The following is a 21,038-nucleotide window of genomic DNA, read 5'->3' as shown; positions in this document are numbered from 1 at the left end:
TCTGGCCCCTCCCTCCCTTGACCTGGTGGCCTGTGGCTGGGACGCTGCACCCACCCTGATAATATGCCAGTAGGTGTGTGAGGTGGCAGGGAGATGGTTTCAGAGTGGAAGATAGTCCTGGCCCTCGAGACACTTGTCTTACAGGCTAATGACCTTGACATTGGGAACCTCAACATGTCCAATCCGTTCCTGTGCTATCTCCTGTTTTCCCAAGCCCTGAGGAGTACCGCCCGGCTGGCTGGGAGTGAGAGTGTGACCCTGTGGAGGTGGTCAGTAGACCATCCAGGTCCCCATCACATGGGCTATCATGAACAACTAGGGTCACATATATGACCCTGTGAACCGCTGGCTCAGAGGTCCCATGCTATAAATGTGGTGTAGTGAGCACGGCTTTAAACATCACCCAGAGGGGGACAAGGAGGGAGGCCAGAGCTGGCTCGAAGAGGGCCTAGTGGGGACAAGGGAACACCAGAGTGGAGAGAAGAGGGGCGGGGAGGGAGGAAAGGGAAGAGGGGATGGGAAGGAAATGCCATCTGTAGCTGGGGTTCCTGTGGTGGCTGAGAGGTGGGAGGAGTGGGGGAGTTGTGACGTCACAGGATGCAGAGACAGGGGACACAGACACTGCCTTTTCAAGAGGGTGGAACTGAATAACGTGAGCTGTGCTCTCCCTCCAGGGCTCTTGGCTTCTGAAGTGTCACTAGTGACCAGCTCAGGGAGGAGGGACAGCTGGCTCAGCCTGAGAGAGACAGCAAGTGCGTGTGTGGGTGACCCGCTGCATGTGTGTGAGAGAGATCTGTTCCCGTGCACCACTAGGTACAGGTCACCCGCCTGCGGGGGGCCGACGCATGAACAGCTTTTTGAGCAACACCCTAAGTCAGATCTGCGACCAAACTGCATCTGTGCTTTCCACGCCTGTTGACAGTCTCCCCAGAACCTGGCACCATAGCAAAGAGGGTCTCCCACTTCAAAGCCACACTCCTGGCTCAGGGGGAACGGGAAGGGACACACACCTGAGGCTGCGTGCTCAGGGAAGAACCCGGGTGCTGAGAATTGGGAGGCCTGGTTTGGCCGGCCCTGTCACCTGTGACCATGCTGGTGGTGCCTCACCTCCAAAGGGCAGTTGATCCCACCCGTCCTAATACTGACAACTCCAGGACTGCCCTCAGGCTTGGGAACAGAGGCCACACTCCCCCAAGAAGGGGTGCGAGATGTGCTCTGTGGGGACATGTCGTGCAGGTGCCCCAAGTAGCAGACTACCAGAAGTGGCCCTGGTAGAGAAGTGGCCCTACCGTAAGAAGACAAGGGAAGGCCCCCACGGTGGGCCCCCTGGGCTGCCGTGGCCAGCAGACAATCCAGGAGTGAAGTCAAGAGAAGCATGCAGTCATGTGCACAGTGACCACACAGCACACTTCTCAGAAAGTCCCCAGCGGGAAAAGAAGCTGACCTGTCCATCTCAGGCCACAGGTCCACTTCCTGGCAGAGCCAGGACAGACCTTATGTCTTCTGACCTGGGCCCGTGTCCATTCTGCCACCTCAGGAGGCCTGTGGGGCCATCTTGGCTGGGGCCATCTTGGCAGTGGAGGGAGGGATTGCAAGAGGGAGTGGGCTGTGCACTGAACCAAGGCCACCGCGGGTTCTTTGTCAGTGTGATTGCTCGTCATTTTTACATTCTTAAGCATGGAACCCACACTTGAGGCTCTCACTGGGGTTCTGGGTTTGTGAGGTAGAATCCTCTGCTCTGTAGGGGCAACAGGGAAGGTCCTGGAGAACAGGTACTGGCTTCCTGTCCTCTCTCTGCCAGTCCCAAACCAGGACCCAGAGCAGCTGAGGGCCCAGTGGGGGCTGAGCCAATGACATGCCACACTCAGACTGTTATCATCGATTTGTGTCCCTCCCATTCCTAGTGTAGTTCCCAACCTCAGAATGTGGCTTTGTTGGAAACAGGGTCTTAGCCGATGATGGCATTAGGATGAGGCCATTAGAATGGGCCCTGATCCAGCGTGACCATGCCCTTGTCAAAAGGAGGACATGGACCCAGCGACAGCGAGACGGGGAGGAGACTGCAGTCATGTTCCCGGAGCCGGCGGACACCACAGACCACCCCTGGAAGCTGGGGAGGGGCAAGGAGCCAACTCCCCCCACAGCTCTCAGAAGCCCCTTGTGCTGACACCTGGATTGGACACTTCTGGCCTCCAGAGCTATGGGACAATGAATGGTATTGCTTAAAGTCCCCAGTTGGTGGTACTAGGTCATGGCAGTCCTAGCCAACCAATGCAGAGATGGACCCTTTCTCAACCTGCACGGAAAGCCCAGGGGACGTCTTTTCAGGGTGTTTGGCCTTCCACCCCTTCCCCCCAAGTGGCTCCCCAGCAGCCAGGTTAGTGAGAAATAAAGGCCTGAAGGCTATCTCACATCTCACCCTCCCTCAGGGCACCGGCTTCTCTTGACATCACGACCTCCCCATGGAGCCACTATCCGATCTCCATTCTTGACCCTTCCATCACGTGGCCAACTTCTTCTTTAATGGAAGAATATCAATGAACCAGCGTAACAAAGCCCCAGGCAGGCAGCCATCACCCTTGCCTGCTGGGCTGGGTTCCCCCAGGCTGCCAGACACCCAGGCTCTCCTCCTTTTCAGACCTTTCCCACATGGGTCCAGTCTGCAGGGGGGCTCTGCACTGGCTGCATTTCCACAGGACTTGTCAACGTGCTGTCGGGGAAGCGGTTCCTGTTTAGTCCAATTAAGCAAAACTTCATGGGGCCTCGGTTGCAGCAGGGCTGGAAGTCACAACAGCCCACAAGGGAGGTGGCCCTGGGAGCCCCACTCATAGACAAGAGCAGCATCTTGGAGGGGTAAGTAGGCTGTGCATAGCCAGTTACAAGCAAATCTAAGGTTACATGCAGGTTGATCTGCACCTGCCCATGACCAGATGGAAGTCTCTGGAAGCAGAAGACATTGTCCAAGGAGAAGGGCTGTGTACTTAGTGAACTTTCATGGGAGTCTCTACAGGGGACAGGCCTCTGGCTAGCCTCCACTGGGCCTCTGATTCTAGATCAGTTTCTCAAAAGTGGATTTTCTAAGTCTGTTCGGTGTCACTAAAACAAAATACTCAGAACTGGGCACCTAATAAGGAAAAGAGGCTTATTTTGACTCAAGGTTTTGGAGACTGAAAAGTGCACAGTCAGGCTGCCCATCTCTGCTGAGGTGCTCATGCTGCATCGACCCACCACATCCCGGGTCTCACTTTGTCAGAGACCACTCTCGAGGGAACTAATCTGGTCCTGGGAGGACTAACCTCTCCCGTGCCAGGGTGCCACCTCTTACAGTTTCTACCAACTCTCAATGCCTTTATGTTCACATGAACCTTGGGTGGACAAACCATATCCAAATCCAGATATTCAAATCACAGAGCCCACAAAAGCATCCACAGGAGCTTGTGAAGGATGCAGATTTCCAGGTCTTACATTTACTAACAGGTCTTAGGGGTTTCTGATGCTAGATTAGAGATGAAATTGAAAAAAAAAAACCTTCTCTATAGCCAAGAAAAACAAAGAAGAGAGGGGAGGAAGAGACAGAGGAGGAAAGACGGTTCCTCCACATGACAGATATTTTTTAAGTACCGAGTATTTGTCTACTATGCGCCGAACATGGTTGGAGTCTTAGCCATACTCTACTCAGTGCTTACAAGAACCTTGCAACCCTTGGTCCTCGCAGGTGCCCTCACCTGAAGTCTAACTAACCACCTTGCCAGGTTGATGCCCATGTCCACCAGGCAAGTGCCCTACAGGGTCAGCTGCACAAATCTGTGTGTGTGCAGCTTCTGTGGTACGCTGCTGCCTCACCTGGCTACCCTGCATTGAGGCTTGTGTGCCACCTGGCTCGTGTGCCAGAAAGATGCCCCAGGACCAGGGAGGGGACGTAGTGGGGCAGCTCCAGCCCTGATGGCTGCCTTAGCATCTCTAAAGAGCCTTGTTCCTCATTTCCTCAGCCCCCTGCTCTTCATTCATGGTAAAGGAACTAGAAGAGTAATTACAGCAAGATCACAGGAAAGGATCAGGTGCGCTTCACATTGAGAAAACTACAGACAAAACTCAAATGGGCAAATTAGGTCAACCAGTAAAACAATAAAGCTCGTTATTAGAGAATTAGGTGAAAATTATCAACACAGACATTCACAGTCCTCACTCCAGATTGGATTTTGTGTAAGGTGCTGGGTCTGAACAAGGTGTTTTATCTAGGCTTAGAGGTAGGATGTCACTGGAAAAAGCCGAGTGGCAAGCTTGGTTTGTTACAAGTACTGAGTGCCAGGGAATGGCAAGTCAGACGGGATGGCCACTGAAGGTTGAAGGGGGCTGAGCGTGGAGAGGTGGAGCGTGAGCAGCATTTGTGAAAGGAGCAGGGCGTAGGGATGGTGGTCCAGGCTGCTGGCATCCGATGGGCAAAGGCCCAGTGGTGGGAGTGTTTTAAACAAGGACCAGTTGGCTGGAACCTGGGTCTGCACACAGAAATGGTGGGAAATGGGGTCAGGGAGGTGAGATAGTCTTGTCAGATGGGACACCAGCAGTTGGCCCCCAAATGTTTGTTAATGATTGGATTAAGAGAAAGTGCAAACAGGAATCTAAGATGATTTTGGAAAATCACCAGGTGAAGTTTCTCTGGAACAGGGCCAGGAGAAGACAGAAACTGGAACATTTTGATGATGTGAATAATCTAGCTATCACAGATTATTGCCACAGCTGTTCTACTTAATAAAAAACATCATCAAGCCCAGGGGGCACAGCCAGGAGGTAGGTGGCTCTGGCAGAGAGCTAAAAAGAATATGAAAATTCCAACCCCCAAAGCCTTAGGTCAATCCAGGGTGGAAGTTTCACGTACAAGTCACTGAAAGGCCTGAGACTTTATAACATCAGCTTAGAGTCAACGCCAAGGACTGGCTTCTCTTGTAAAGGGCCCTGGCAGCAGGCCTGGACCATGCCCACCTCCCCAGTGCTGTCCTTCCCAAGGGAACACACATCTCTGCTGGGGTCCCATGGGATGGCTCCCAGCCCAGCGCTTCCCTCCACCCTTGCTCAGCATTTTCAATCTGTCTAGACTGAGTTCTTTCTGCTCTCTCTCCAACTGTGGCTAAAAGTCCAGTTTGCTTTTCTCTCTTTTGAATGTCAACGTGAAGGCAGAGACTATGGATCTTGAGCTCTGTAACCCCAAAGCCCAATGCCACGCCTGCCCCACGAAGGGGCCCAGTAGACATTTACTTACTGAACTGAACGGTCATGTAATTACACTCTTTGAAGCAATTCGGAGTTGGAACTCAGGGTTTGCACAGCCAGGGGATGCATAATTGGGTGAGAGGGTGTCATAGGAATAGAGTAAATGAGATGGTAGGGGTCAAGGTGAGAATTTGCCCAGGGCACTCTGAGATAGACTGTGCTCCAGAAAAGCACCTGAGTTCCTTAAAAGATCACTGCACACCTGCTCTACCATATGCCTGGAATGAAGGGGGCCTTGGTTAGGAAAAGCAAAGGTGAGTGAAGGTATCCTGGGGATTCCTTCTGAGGGAGAGAGGCAGGTCTAGCTCAGCATTTCACATAATCAGGGGGCTACAATCACTATGTGGCCATCAGACAAATCCAGCCTCAAGCTGACACCGCTATTCCGACACCTGTCAGGACATGGGGCACCTGGAAGGTATGTGTTCTGCACAGAGTGTAACAGAACAGGGAGCTCAACATGGCAAAACTGTAATGTGCTGATCAATCAGATCCCCGATCCTAAGGGGAAAATGGTGTAGTGGCTCCTAAATAGAAAAATGTGCACCTTGAATTTAAAGGTATTTTATCTATAAAAGTACTTGTTCCTGCTAGTGTTTTAGGTTTCATCTATGGGTATCTCTGCTCACCCTGGGAGAGAATCAGTGGTTTATGGAAGTTCCACTGACCCTGACTGCTCGGATGTGCAAGAGGTCCAGGATGACAGCATATTGGTGTAATAGCTGTGAACACATTCATGCAGGTGCTGGGACAATCTGCAGCTGTGGTTGGCTTCCATGTTTCCTCTTCAGTTTTTAGTGTGTGAGCTGGGGCATGCTGCTTGTTAGGCTGTGGGGCCAAAGCTAAGGGTCCCCCTGGCGTGGAGCTCCTGGGAATTCTGGGTGAGGCAGACGTTAGGGAGGACATTCTCATGGCCTGAGCAGAAGAGCCTGCTCGAGACAGCCCTCAGCCACCCGTCCTTGATGTCCATCCTCAGGTCCTCAGGGGACCTGAGAGACCAAATTCTGGAGAGGATGGGTCCTGCCGCTATTGCCACTGTCCACCAAGGAGGAAGAGCCAGCACACACCCCAGAGTAATGGTAGGGGCTGACACTGCCCAATGACTGACTGTCCTCGAACCTCATCTGAAAACCAGAATGCTGAACCCAAAGGTCTGAACAGGGCCTCAGTGACCACTTGTGTCCAAAACATCAACGAGGGACTGGATCTGCAGGGTGGGCATGGCGGGCATGGTGGGCATGGCTGGGACACTGGAGCTCCTTTGCATCATACGTTGCAAGACCAGGAAGGGCACAGGTCAGTTACCTTGTGTCTAGGGGACTCCCACTTGCCCTACCACACCTACCACCACTTTCTCCTAGCAACTGCAGGTCCAGCTGGGACTCTTCAGTTGCACCTGTGATTTCAGAACTGAGTGTCTGGGCATCTATGACAGCAGGGGCTTCTCGGGCCTTCATGGAGAAGGACCTAGGACAGTGTTCGATGTGCACACACACACATGGTTCAGTACGTTTAATGTGTGTGCAGGAGAGCAGTGTGTGTGTATTGTATGTGCGCATCTGTGCAACAGTGCTGTGTGTGTCATGTATGCAGGATTGGAATGAAGACAACCAGCAAGCCAGGCTGCAAATTTTAAGGAGGCGGCCTCTCTCAAGGCCAACCCTGCCCTGCAGGAGCCTGAGACGTGTTGTGTGTGCGTGTGTGTGTGTGTGTGTGTGTGTGTGTGTGTGTGTTGGTCCTCCAGTCACCGTCCACAGGTGAGGGAGACTCCTTCTTCTCATTCCCCCCACTGGGTCCTGCTCACTCAGAACAGGCCACAGCCAGGACTCCCTTGGCTTTGGTCAGCCCTCATTCTACCCTTGCCAGTTTCTGGGAGGCACCACAGTGTCACAGAGAGAGACCCAGTCCTGGGAGGGAGTTCCTGCTCTGCCCTAAGGAGGGCCTCTCTGGCCCTAAGTTTCCTCCTCAGTACAATGTGACAACAGTCTCATCCCTGAGTCCCCTCTGGCCTTAACCACCTCTAGGCCAGGTGGACTATTTGGTGTGACACAGCCCCATGGAGTTCCCAGGGTGTGCGGGGACACAAGCTGCAGGTGCTCATCCAACAAGCTCAAGTCCAGAAGATGAGAATCGCTAAGCATTGCGTGGCAGCCTGCAGACACAGTGCAAGGGCCCCTGGAGGCTTTAGGGGTCAGTGGCAGTGGAGCTGGGTGCCTGAGGAGGGCTGGGACCTGCCAAGCCTTGCTTGACCAGCATGACGCCAGCCCACCTGGAGGCAGCCTTCTGAACAGGGAGAATGAGTACCCTAATCACAGAGCAAAGGGCTCCAGGCTGGCCAGCGTGAGGGGTGAGTGGGGGGCTCAGAGCTAGCCAGGTGTGACCCCTACGGCCAGCCTCTGAATCTTTCCCCTCCTCTTCCAGCAAAGAGGAAAGACAGGTTCTTGGCCTCCTTGGCCACCGTCTATGTGGGAACTGGGAGGAGCACAGAAAAACTAGTCTGCAAGCAACCGGGGTGTGTGCACCATTGTGTCACATTGCACGGTACAGAGAGTGACCGCCAGGGAGGCGGGGACGAAGAGTGGTGTGGGCAGGGGCACGGTGCACCCCTGGGCCTCAGATGTCCCTGGGCAATGGACACTTTCCAGCTGATAGGACCCAGCCAAGCCCCAAGGACGGGAGCTTCAGACCACAGCCATTTCACTGTGGGGGAGGGGGCTTGGGAGGCAGGGTCCTGTGGAGGCACAGGTTAGCATGGGAAGTGCATGGTGAGTGTTCTGAGTTAGCAGAAGTGGGAAGAAACATCTCCCTGGCACAAGCACCAACAGCTGTGCCATGTTTTGCTCTGAACTGGCTGCTGCCCCCAGATGCAGCCCAGTGTAGACCATTAGGGGATAGCTGAGCATACACAGGCTGCCCTTCTGGACCAGAGTGCTCCAGGGATTCACAGGACTCCAGAAGGCCACTAGTTTTACCTGCTAGTGGGGATGACATGGTTGTGCTCATGATAAATGACCTTTGTGCCCCTTGGTGTTCCTTCCTTCTGCTGCCCAAGTTGATTCACCTGGGGGTTCCCTCTCTGGGCCACACGGGAGCCATGACAGGGAATCTCAAGACTCCTGCACCCTGACTCAAGGAGGTAGGCACTCTCACCTCTGCCTGATGGACGCCCAGTTATGGGTCTCCACTACCCTGGCCATGAATGCCTCTGCCGCAGGCAGGTCCCTGCACATGGTGGGTGGCTCTCTGTGTGCCTGTTAAAGCTGAACCACTGCCTCCTGGCTGGGCTCTGGTGTCACTTCCCACCACGATGCTCCATCTAGTGTCACTTCTCTCCTCCCTCCCACCTCAGAGACATGGCTCATCACTGAGTGGGCCCCAGTCAGTACCAGAAAGTCACCTCTATTACCACCATCTCCTTTTTGATGATGCTCAGGAAAGAATCTCAGTGTTCAGTAAGACAGCCAAGCAGAACTCAAGCCAGGGGCTGGTGTCCAGCCACTCAGAGACTTCTGAGGGACAACCAGGGTTCATGTCATAGGGAAACTGGATCATGTCTACATAGTCGGAAAGTATAAGGCAGAGAGGGTGGGGCGTCAGGACAAGTGCTTGGGGCCACCTTCCTGCACACAGCACCTCTGCCAACCACGGAGAGTGCTAATTCTTCTAAGCTCCCAGGATATTCTGGAGTCCAGCATAAAGTTCATGATCAGCCCTTTCTGCCAAAAGCCCAGTGCTTTCCCTGTGACTGGGTTTCCTGATAAAATGAAATAAGCCCCTCTGGATGGGGCTGTGGTCACAGCTGACCGTGGCCAAGGCACCTTGGCTGGCCCACCATGTGTCCCCTCGTTTAACCCCAGCACTCCTGCCTGCTGGGCCTGTTATCTGGTACCTGTAGAATATTAGAAATTCTCTCCTAAATTCTAAATGCCACATTTCAGTGTTGGGTTTAGAGTCACCTTCGTTGAGCATGTCCTGGAGACCACCTTCCCTCGTGACCACTGCAGGAAGCAGAAAACTTTCCTCAAGTGGTCACTATGTGCCAGGTGAGGACACTGGTTTTATTTGCGTTACTTCCTAGAAAATTCTGCAACGTCCCTGTGTTGAATACAGGTGAAGAAATCAAGCCCAAAGAGAGTTGACCTGCATAAGGTCACACAGGGAGAAAACAGCAAGGCCCGGTCAGGAACAGAGGAGGGCCAACAGGATCAGGAGGCTGGCTCATGGTGATGTCAAAAGCCCCTCACCTTCTCTTGACACCTTGCTGCGGTCCCCAAGCTCATTCCCGGGACCGAAGCTCTGCTGTTCTGCTGGAAGGATCAAGAGCCCAACACACACAGCCCCGGGTGCGCGCAGACCCGCTGCCCAAACGATGCTAGACGGTGGAGCCATTTCCCCATCGGATGTGTCACCAGCCAGCTCCTGGACCTTTCTGCTGTGCTGGTCTGACAGTGACAATTTGTCCCAGTGGACTAATTAGCACTAACTACCCAGGTCATGCCAAGGCCACTTAGGAACAAAAGGGAAAAGACAGCACCGGAGACCACAGTGGCTGAGCAAGGAGGAGGAAGAAAAGAGCTGAAGAAATGGAGGCCAGTACAGCTTCTTTCTTTTCTGTCACTCGGCTTAAACCAGAGGCGGCATTCCCCTGAGGATTGCACAGAGCCCGGGACCTGGGCAGCTATGTCCAGGGGAAAATGGGAAAAACGAAACCCCTTTCAACCTAAGACTACAGAGTGGATCTCTACAGAAGCTGCACAGGGGCAGAGATCTTGGCCTTGAACTCTTGAGGGAAAGGGGCCCTGAGGAGGCTGCCCAGGAAGTGGACCTGAACTTGGAGAAAGGCTGCCCAGCACCGGCCCCGTGCCTGGCTGTGCCGTCTGTGGCTGGGCCCGAGCACTGGCTCCTGGTGGAGAGGCAGGTCTTGCTGGTAACTCTGGCCCTATTTCCAACACAGCAACTCCTCAGTCTCCGAAATGGAGAAGGCAGGGAGGCCCTTGCCTTTGAGATGCCAAGGGAGGAAATCAAGTTTCCTTTAGAACTTCCACAGCTGGGGACCCAAGAATGACTTCTTTTTCTGGTCCCAGTGGAGACATGGTAGCCCTGGAGGTGATTTGCTAAGAGAAGGCCCTCCCGCTGCCTTTCTGGTGGCCAGTGTGCTCCTTCCTGTTCAGAGAGACTTCCAGGACAGCTTAGAGGCCACGGCCACTTCTCCACTTTCACAGACGGGAAGACTGAGAGCCATTCTGAAAAGGCAATATGCTTTAAGAAATTGCCAGAACAGCATCTGACAGGGGAAAGCCCTGGAGGTCACTGCCAGCACAGGCACAGGGTCTCCTACCGAAGGTGCTGGCAGAGGTTCCGGTGAGGTTACAAGATGGTCCACTCCCTGCTCACCCCTGCACAGAGCTCTGGTAAGCGGGGCTCTGAGGGGGTGGGGCTGGTGGAGAGGGCACTGGAGGTGGATGGACCTCTCTGAACATCAAGCCTAATCGGTTGTCAGGAGCCATGCCTGCCTGACAGGGTGTGTGAATAGAGGGCACGGTGAACATGCCTGCTGCCAGCACAGGCCACACCTGGAATTGTCCTTAGAGGCCATAACCTCAGCCTCCATCTGTTGCAAGCTCACTGAGGCCAGGGTGCTCAGCTCCCTTTCTTGGGATAGAAAAGTCGAACAGGCAGATCGGGAGGGCTCTGAAGTTGGCTATGCTGAGCCCAGAAATATCTGGCATCTCATGTGACATTTGGAACTATGAAGAGTAAACACAGAAGAAGGACCCAAGTATCCTGGGGGAACCCCTGAACTTCCCGACCCTTGGTCTTGAACATGCTTCAGAAAAGAGATACTGGTTCCCATTGAGGCCCATTCCTGGGGAAGGACCCCCCACTTGAGGTCTAGCCCAGACTCAGTGACATGAATTATGGGTTTAAAACAAAGGTTTATCTGGCCAGTGGCTTGTCTAAGAGATAATTGCTCATCATGTCCCCATCTGGCCAAGGGACGAGTCTGGAGGGGCTTTTGGCAGCCCAGATGGGCCTGTCAGCCTAACTCTGGACCTGAGAAAATAATCATCAACCCCCAAAGATTTGCTTTAAAGTGTTATTACTACACATAAATAAAGAGGGTGGATGCCTCTGTCTACCCTGCCCTGGCTCAAGGAACCGCATCCCAGGGCGCTGACTGGTGGCTGGATGAACTCGGATTGGCCTGGGAGCATGAGCCTGTAGGAACAAGGAGACCCTTGGATTGTAGTTCTCTGTACTTCTCCCCCAAAGAAAATCATCTAGACCCTTAAGAAACCCCATAGGAGGCAGTAATGACTGCCCACCTCTCCTGGGCAGAACTTTTGGCTCCCTCCTCAAGACAACCTGGCCCAGGAGTCCCAGTTTGAACTCAGACAGAATCCTTCCTTCACAGAACTTCACTAGGGGGTTCATCTTTGAAGCGGGTGGGGGCTGCTGGGGGCAGCGCCTCAGCTTTGCCCCAAGTCTCAACTGAAACAAAAGCAGAGATAATCTGCGATCTTGAATCAAGACTCGCTGCCTGCACTTTCAAATCTTGCTTTCTTCCCCCCCTCCCCCAAACTGTTTCTTTTATCTTTTGGTTCCTTCTGTACTCGGAATCACAGAGCTTAAAGCTGCTCAACTCAACTGAGAACTCCCGGCACCTCTTGGATTGATAAATAGAGCAGCTTTAAAATGCTGAGAGCTGAAGACAGACCAACTGTGGTGAGAGAGAGTAAACACATCCATGCGCCAGTCAACCCTAGCAAGCGCCTTGCTGAGATTACAAACTGGAGTTCCTGCCGGAGCTGGAGGATGCTCCTGCCCTCTGGGGGGACCAGAACCACAAAGCAGCCTTACTTGCCTCAGCCAGAAGTGCCCCCCAGCCAGAGTGAGGTGCCTGAGAGTCTTTTGGGGATCCGGTTTGGATGTTCTTAAGCATGACATGCTGCCACCGTGTTCCCCACGGGTTGGGTTTTGTGTTTAGAAATGTACCAAGAGAAGAGAGGGATCAGCTTCATTCCTCCTGCTGAGGAGGGGGCTCCTCCCTTCACCCCCAAGCTCTCTGAGCAGTGAGAGAATTGGGATTTTTCACAAAATGGAATGTGATAATGACATCATTTGATAGAAAAATTTGAGAAACTTTTCCTATGAAAAATACATACTTCCCCCATTCCCCTCCTGGACACACACACACACACACACACACACACACACACACACAATTGTTTTTATGAGAACCAATTAATAAATGCTAATTCATTCAGGCATATCTTCACTAAATTACTGTTTCATTTAATTGCAGGGGAATTTTCCATTACTAAACTCTCCCTTGCCGATTTTTTTTGCATTATTTATATATTTTTTTCAGTTTCACTAATAGTGAGGTTGGTATGCGATATTATCTGCTGTTTGTATGTCTTAAATTTCTTTTTCATTTAAGATGTTTCCTCATTCTTTCAACTCCACAAAATCTGGGAGAAGCATCATTAAAAGGAGACAAGATTTTATACATAAATGATTGAAAAGGGCACTGGCTGAGATTACCCTGACAGGAGCGCATCTCATTGCAAGCTTGTGTTCCCCTCCTTTCAGGGCACTGGAGTCTGGGTGCGTCCTCTTTGGATTAATGCGGGAATGTTTCCTGATGTCAGTAAGTCACACATTATCTACGAAAAGACTCCTCATGTAAATGGAGGCGAGGATCATTGAGGCTTTAATCATCAAATAAAAATAATAACACTCAAGTCCTTTTATTAGTTCTCAGAGCATGATGTGTATTTTTTTTTTTTTTTTGGCTTTCTTTTCCATGGACCCCAAGTCAAAACTTTGATGCTCAACACCCAATATCCTAACCAACTGGCTTCCAAAGATTCCTGTTTTTTTTTTTTTAATGCATAGAAAAGTGGGGTTTGGGAGTGATGGTTAGGGGTGGCGCAGGGGCTGTGGTAGAGATTTTGTGTTCAAAAGCATATGTTTTGAAGGCAGGATTTTAATCTTCTCCTACTGATGTCAAAGGTTCTGTGCACCTGGCAACCTTCTTTCTGAAATAAGTGCTTCCTTTTCTTCTCCCTGCCACTTCCTTCTCTCTCCTCCCCTCCCCCATTGACTCCCTTTCACTATTCTTCTTTTTCTCTGTATTCTTTCCTGTCTCTCTCTCCAACAGGAAAATGTTCTGGAGGATGTAAATGATTAAACTGTTTACACCAAGATTTAGGTATGAGACAGCATGACACCATGAGTAAAGTTTCACCTTTACACCCAACTCCATCAATAATTACAGAACGAGGATGACCATGGGTAAATCTTTCCTACAATTAGCTCTTACAAAAATTATTTCATTTCTTCTGAGCCTACCAAGTTCTATTGATTTTGCTTTTCACACACAAAAAATTAATTACAAAGCAGAGAAACCTGTCTTCAAAATGAAGTGGGCACATAAAGGGCTTGTGGATCTATCAGTGGGAACACCTATGCGGTGAAATGTGCACCTCCTTAAAACCGGAGACGTGGAGCTGTAAATAGAAAGTTTTGAAATATTGTACTATGTGTCTGCCTTTGAACCAAAATGTCTCTTAGTAATTAAAATCCCATGAGATTGATTTTTTTGTGTGTTTTCTTCACTTTCTTTGTCCTCTTTAGGAAAATCAGGCAGAGACCTTTTGGGTGAAGACTGATAAAATTAATTAACTTCCCTTCCACCCCCCAAAAAAGTCCCAAATAAATGCTTCCAATAGACATCAAAAAAGTGTCAATTAGAAATAATTACTTCTTATCAATCAGTGGGGCAATTAAAGTGACAAAGCTTGAAAAGATACTTATCTTAAAACTAATTCACAAGGTAGCTAAATTATCTCCTAATTAACTTGAATTGAAGAGGGTAGGAGGGCAGACCATCTTGAAACAAAGATGAATAGGGGAACCCCAATACTTCTATGTCCTCCACACTGTCTCTCCTCTCAAGAGCTTTTTTCCAACCCAGGCAAGAAACTCCAGGAAAAAAATAAATTCTCCCCAAATGGATTTCCATTTCTTTCCCCCATTCTAAAGCCAAGAATGTGGTCCAGGGCTTTGGATCTCTTAGGGGGTATTTAGAGGCATCAGTCGCTCTTGATCTGACTTCTCATTTTAGCGCCTGAATGATCTATTTTCAGGGAAAGGAAGAGAGGACTCGGACAAGTTATTTCAAACCTAACTCTAATGACAGTTTGCTTGCTTTTAATAAACTCTCCACCTCATTGATATGGTATTATTTACATTTTAATATCTATGTGGCCTTTATTGTTTCTTATGCGTCTTTGAATATTTTTTAAAAGGTTTTTGCTCTAGAAGATTTTGTTCCGTGATGCAACAAAAATCCCAGCGGATGTTGACCTGCGCACGGTAAAATAATCCACTGGCAGGATCCCTTTAGAAGAAAGTCATAGAAGATACTATGATCTCAGCAAAGCAAGATTAGCCAAGGATGAGTACAGAGTGAGTCAGGGGACCTGCGAAGCAGAAGCGCGCAGGAAACTTTTTCCAGGCGTCTGGGATTATGGAAAGGGTGCCTCTCGGCCTAGCTCTCACGAAAAGCCAAACAAGCCGACGCTCCTGCCCAGTCTACTCCGGGGAAAATTTAAAAGGAAGGTCTCCAGGAAGTCACAAATGGAGGTGCCTGAGGGGAATTTAGGAAGCTGCTGGAACTTAAGAGAGGATGGACATATAAAAGCAAGCGGGATCAATTTATGAATTTAGCTCTATTTGGGACAATGTCAAGTAAACTGATCAGAAAGAAGGAAAGTCTTGGGCTCAGGTTTTTCGGAGAAGCTTCAGGAAGCAGAGGGGACAACCTTGAACCATTTGACTGTTTTTGGTCGATTTTCTTCTTCTCCCTTCTCCTTCTAGCATTAAATTAATGGAGAAAGTTCTGTTCTCTCTCCCTCATAGCTTTTCTTCCTTTATTTGTTTTGGGAAGTGGCTAGGAGAAGCCCCTTTGACTCCCAAGAGAAAAATACCTGGCCCGGTCAGGGGCAGACAGCTCCTCCTCTAAACCCAAAGGCAATTTGCATCTGAGCTTATGAGAAAGCATTGTCCATTTGGGGGGCTTTATTGATCACAAATGAAGTAAAAGTAAATGTTGCCTTTTGTTTTTCCTTCTTTTGTTCCCATTTATTCTAATGAGAGCCTACAAAATGAAAATTAAGCAGGAAGGGAAGCCAGCCCCAGGGCTTGTGACATCGGGCTATTTCTCTGGCAAGGGTCACAGGGGAAGGGTCTCGCGCAGCCCGGTAGATTCGAGGTCCAGAGTACTCATTCCTCTCATCATGGCCCGAAAGGTCAGGGGAAGGTCGAGGGGAAAGGCGGAACCCCGAAGGCGAGCGAGTGGTGAGGATCAACCAGGCTTGGGATTGATCCGGCACCAGTACCGCGCGCTTGGCCTTCCAGCATCATCCAGATTCCAAGGAGGAGGCATCCTTGCCCAGTACCCGGGTTTGACTAAATACTAATGGGCTTTAGAAAGTAGTCTAGGAGAGCGCTTGGCTCCCCAGAGCAGACCGATAAGGGGTGCCAGGCAGTTCCGCCGGCTCAGGGCCTTGCCAAACCTGCGGCGCCCGGGATGGGCAGTCAGGTCTGTACCCCAGGTCCCAGAAAGGGCCCCGTGCCCGCAGGGGGTGGCTGTGATGTCGGGCCACACTTTCTAAAGGAAGTAGGGGACAGGGAGGGAGCATCCTGCTGACCCGTCTGCCTTTTCGGAGCAAACTCCAGTGAAAAACCTTTCGGCGCCGCAGGGGTTGCTGGCTCCCCACCTCGCGGAGCCTCAGCCCTGAGATGGGCGACAGTGCGGCACAGCCGGGTCCCGCGGCGCTCGCTGCTAAATAGAGATCTCAGCCGCGCAGCGCGCTTTCTGACCCTCCTTATTATAACAAATGTCCCGTTTGCCGAGCGGGACTTCATATTCACAGAGAATTCATCTGAAATATTGATTTCCTCTCACTTCGCCGGCCCAAATCGATAGCGATGCGCCCTGGCCCCATAAATCGCCTTCCCCGCCCTTGGCCTGGCTCCATCCATCACTGAGGGTCCAACCGCGCCTTCGCCCGCTGTCTGCACTGGCTGCGCCTCTGGGTGGCCTTGCCCATCGCGCCCAACAGCCCCGACCCTGGGGCTCAAGCCCGATACAAACCCTGCCCGGCCCCGGCCCAGAACCGAGAGAGCAGGCACAGTGGCTAGGGAGCTCGAGCACTTCTGAAGGCCGTGGTTCCGGGCGCAGGGGTTCAGACCCGCGGGCAGTGTAGTCCGAACAAGCGAAAGCCCCTCGCGCGCCTGTCCCCGCCTGCTACGTGCAGGGCAGGAAAGCATCCCAGAGCCCCAGAGTGCGCCACCAGCTCCAGGCCTCCAGCCACAGTCTCCTTTCCCTTTGGCTTGAGAGATGCCAGGGAACCCCCATCCTGCGAGGGGAGTCATGGGCCAAGGACTGCGAGCACCCGGAGAGAAGGGATTAGAGGTCAGGGGCTAGGAGCTTCAAGTCCAGCACCGGCGGGGATCGGGCCTCATATGCAGGAGGTCCACCCTAGTGGGCCATGCAAGACGGTCGTGAGACGCAAAGGACAACCCTCATGACCCCCTAGAGAACCCCTCACCGCTCTGTGTTGTCCGTGGAAACCAAGGCCTGGGGAGGGCGGCTCAGTCCGGCCAAAGGGGACCCGAGAACAGTGAGGCGGCCCCAGCGGTAAGCCAGGCCTGAGGCGTCCCCAGCCTCGTCCCCACGCAGGTGGGTCCCGCAAGCCCCAAGCGTAAGCTTCTGAGCCCCACTGACCTGAGCACACGCACGGACGCTCGGCGGCGCGGGGGCTCTGGGGTCCTAGCCGCGCCGCGTCCTTACCGGATCTGATGGAGTTGTGAGGCATGGCCGGGGAGTCGCTTTCAGCCTGCCGAACACTCGGGCTTCCTTCACGCCAGTCCCAGCAGCGCCCGCCGCCACGCCGCTGCCCTGCACAGACCCAGGGGAAGGGACTTAAGATTCGATGCCCTTAAGCTTAGAACACCCCCCTCCCCAGGCCCTGGACCTTAGACTTTCTTAGAGTGCCAGGATTTGAGGACGAAGTGGGGCAATCTCAGCCTGGCCTAGCTAACATGCCTGTCCGGAAAATGTGGGTTTGTAGATGCCCGAAGAAGTCCCAATTCCATCCTCCCCACACTGCCGCAGTCCTAACCTATCCCGTTTAACTTGAGACAGAAAGGGCTGTTAGTTGGCCTGGGGCCCTCTCCTTTCACGCATCCCCACTCTCTCCCAGCCAGCCCTCACCTAACCTCTGAGCGACATACCTGGTCGGCTGGCCACAGGCCCTCACTGCCCGAGGGTGCCCTGGGCCCGGTGTCTCTCCTCGTTTTGAAGTTTGTTCCCATCCACCCGGCATCGCCAACCGGTTTTATCCCGCCGAGGCCCTGGGAGATGGGTCTGGCGAGGCTTGCAGGCCGCGGATTGGCTGGCTGGGTGCAGGGGGGTGCAGGAAGGGGAGGATTTTGCAGGGGGGACATGGCTGAGTGGACTCAGGAGTTAGAAAAGTTCGCTGGAGCTTCTGTTTCCAGCGGAGGGAAGAGGGCCAGGCAGCTGAGCCCCAAGTCGGTAGGCCTGGAAATGCTGGAGGAGTAGGAGATGGAGGCCTTAGGGTGAGGGCCTCTGGGGCCTTCCAGGTCGCTGACCACCAGAGGCAGCGGCATGGTCTGGCTGTGACACCCTATGGCCCTCCCCTGCCCCCAAGTCTGTTCACTGGGAAGCAGTCCTTCCTTTCTTTCCTTGTCTGGAGGGAACTTTTTCCATGCCCAGTTCTTTCCCTAGAAACCTGTTCATAGGGCCATAGGCAAGAAGGTCCCACCTTCCCACCCTGGTGTGCACCTCTTCCAGGTCAGACTTCTGAACAGCCCTGAAGCCATCCCCTCCCGGCCACACAGGCAGGATCCACACCCTGTCTTTGGGAAGTTAAGGAATGGTCCCATTACCCATTCCAGGGGACTCCTTTCTTTTCCTGAACACATGCATACCTCCTGTCCCCTTTTTTCCATGGATGAGGATTTTGAACTTGGGGAAAGAGTTTAGAGAAAGAACAATGAGGGCCTAGATTTCACCTCCTCCTGGAAGGACCTTAAAAGGGGCAGGACTGAGATGACCTATGTCCTTAGTTGCAGGACTCAACAGCCTCTGCAATGTGAGGGTCTGGATGTAGATGAGGAGGGGTCCTTTGGGTAGGAAGAGAGGTGCTTAGTAATGGTAAGGGCTGCCCCCTGTTTCTTTGTAGTTCTTCTCTCTTATGGAGTCAGGGTCCATGGAAAGTTGTGAGTATGCAGGACAAGTGTCCCGGAGCTCCCTCAGGCCAGCAGGGCTGGCTGGGCACTCCCTGCTTTTAGCAGGGATCTCTGGACTGGGATCACAGCTGTAGGACAGCCCTGTGGGTCTGGAGGAGCCTTGCTGCCTCGAGGAAGTGCTCTGGGGTATGGAAGATAAGATGTTGGGGGAGGTGGAAGGGAGTGAAGGGGAGAGAAACTGAGGGGTGTAGGGGGGAGTCTTTGCATGTGGGGAGCCTGGGGGGGCCTGTGTGTGTGAACACTCACAAGTTTTCTTAATTAAAAAAAAAGTAATCCACTACTTCCTTCTACCTTGGCTTTCTTATTTCTTGGTTTAGGATAAATTTATTTTGTGAAAAGAAAAAGAATGTGTGTGTCTCTAAATGAGATCCTTCACCTTTGTAAAGGGCTCCCAGTGAAAGTAATCTGTGCTTTTTTATTTTAAATGTTTCTCCTGAATTGTTCTTTAAAATTCTTGGTGGCTTTTGAAGGTTAGGATTTTCGACTTCTCTGGTCAGACCCCTTGGAGAGAAAGATTGAAGATGCATCTTGGTGTAGGCCTGTGGACCCCATGGGCTGGCTTACCATGTGGATCCCTGCTGGGTCACTGGAGGGGAGCCAGAGGGGGTGGAGGCCCAGTGGAGACTCTGGTCACCATTACCCAAGCTCTCTTCCCACTAGGGTGGCAGTACCCAAGGGAGAGCCTCACAGGCCCTCCTCCAGACAGTTCTGAAGACCTAGGTGGTTCCACCAAGCCAAGGACTAGAAGGCACCTAGTCTTGGCTCAGGCATCCCTTCTGCCAATGCTCTTTTCACTGCCAGCAAAACAAGTCCCCTTCCTCCCTCCGCTTTGGGGCAAAAGTTTTCAAAGGACAAAACCAGCAAGTTATGATCAAAACATTCCTGTCCCATTGGTGAATCACTTTAATGAAAACTTAACTTGCAACTGTGCAAATCTAGTCCTCAAAGAAAAGCACTCCCAAGTGCCTTGCACTTACCCCACACGTACCCCATCTACTCTTGCAGATGACCAGGAAGGACAGTCCGCAGAGAGGACCCAGAACCCATGAGCAGTAGGAACACAGTGATCCCTGCTGCAGAGGCAAACACAACTGGCTGTGTGACCTGAGAACAGTTGGAAATCAGGTCTGGGCTCTCTGGTATGTCCTGATCCCCTGGGACCCAGGCCAGAGTGTCATCAACTGGGTACCCCAACTCTGTCTCTCTGGCACCAGTCCCCTCCCTATGAAAATGAAGGGTTTGAAATGCATATTTTTTTTTAAAAAAAAAATTGTCTTTAACCAGAGTTTGTCTTTAAAAAATCTCAAGTCTGCCTTCCCAAGACTTGATTGGAAATTTCAAAATACATTTGCATCTGACTCTCTGTAAAACGGGAAATGGAGAATTCACTTTTTGAAAGTAACACCTCTTCCTCCTCTCAGACTCCATGCCCATAATGACTTCCTGCCAAAATGATCAATTGGTGACCTGTGGTTTAAAGCCAGTTGCAATATTTTTTTTAACTCAGTGTTTTTCTGAGAAAATTTAATTTGTTGTTAATGTTAAAATGCAGAAGTAGAGAAGAAAAAAAGAATAATTCTGGCTTGCCAGAATAATCTGGTCACAGATCTGAGTGTGTCTTTGTGAAGATGAATATTCTTTCAGATTTACCTTTCTGAGAATCCCAGGTAACTGCCTAACCCTGGTGAATGTTTGAGATTGCATAACATTCTGTGGATTTTAAATTGTAAAATTTGTTGATCCAAAAAAAATGGCCTTTCTTCCCAGGGTTCAGCTGGAAGTCACTGCCCTGTGGTACAATGGTAAACTCTCTCTGATTTGCCTAGATGAAACCAAGGGCCTTCCCTAGATGTGAGATTTTCAGTGCTAAAACTGGGGCTGTCCTGGGCAAACCAGGTTGAGCTGGTTATAATAGCTGATCACAACTGAGGAGGGGGAACTTTGGGGTCAGTTTCAACAGAATAGAAGGTGAGGGTGCAGGTAAGGTCGTCTGCTGACTGGGCCTCTTCTACTCCAGCAGTCCTGGGCTTCTCCACCTCACTTCCGGGTAACTGGGGGAGGAATCCTGGGGTCACCTCCTCCCCTTTGACCTGCATGGACTTTCTCACTCCAGCCTTGGAGGACACCTGCAAGGATCCCTCCTTCTCACCTGCCGTGCTTCCTTCCCTAAGTGAACCCGTCCTGGGACCGACATGTGTCATTTAGGGAGAATTTGGCAGCTCTTTACTCGGAGTCAGAAGGACCAGTGTTCCTGCCCTGACTGTGAAACAGAGCCACTCCTTCTCTCTGGGCCTCAATGTCCTCTTCTGCACCTGTGGGTGCAGGTGGGGCTGGGGAGGGTGGGAACTACCTCACGGCTTTGTTGTGAGGTGAATAGCACTCTGGATGTGGAGCCCTTTGAAAACGACAGCTCTGTACAAAAG

The 21,038-nt window shown here is 51.8% G+C and overlaps 1 pseudogene; it reads right to left on the bottom strand.

Moving 5' to 3' along the window:
• The window catches only part of LOC144251925 (paired box protein Pax-8-like), a 55,525-nt pseudogene extending 37,867 nt beyond the window's left edge, over nucleotides 1-17,658 (bottom strand).
• Between the last annotated feature and the right edge of the window lie 3,380 nt (nucleotides 17,659-21,038).

The sequence above is a fragment of the Urocitellus parryii genome, unplaced genomic scaffold (assembly GCF_045843805.1).
Source record: "Urocitellus parryii isolate mUroPar1 unplaced genomic scaffold, mUroPar1.hap1 Scaffold_303, whole genome shotgun sequence".
Taxonomy (NCBI): Eukaryota; Metazoa; Chordata; class Mammalia; order Rodentia; family Sciuridae; genus Urocitellus; species Urocitellus parryii.
Note: the sequence above shows the minus strand (reverse complement) of the source record. Positions and strands in the feature narration are given on the sequence as shown.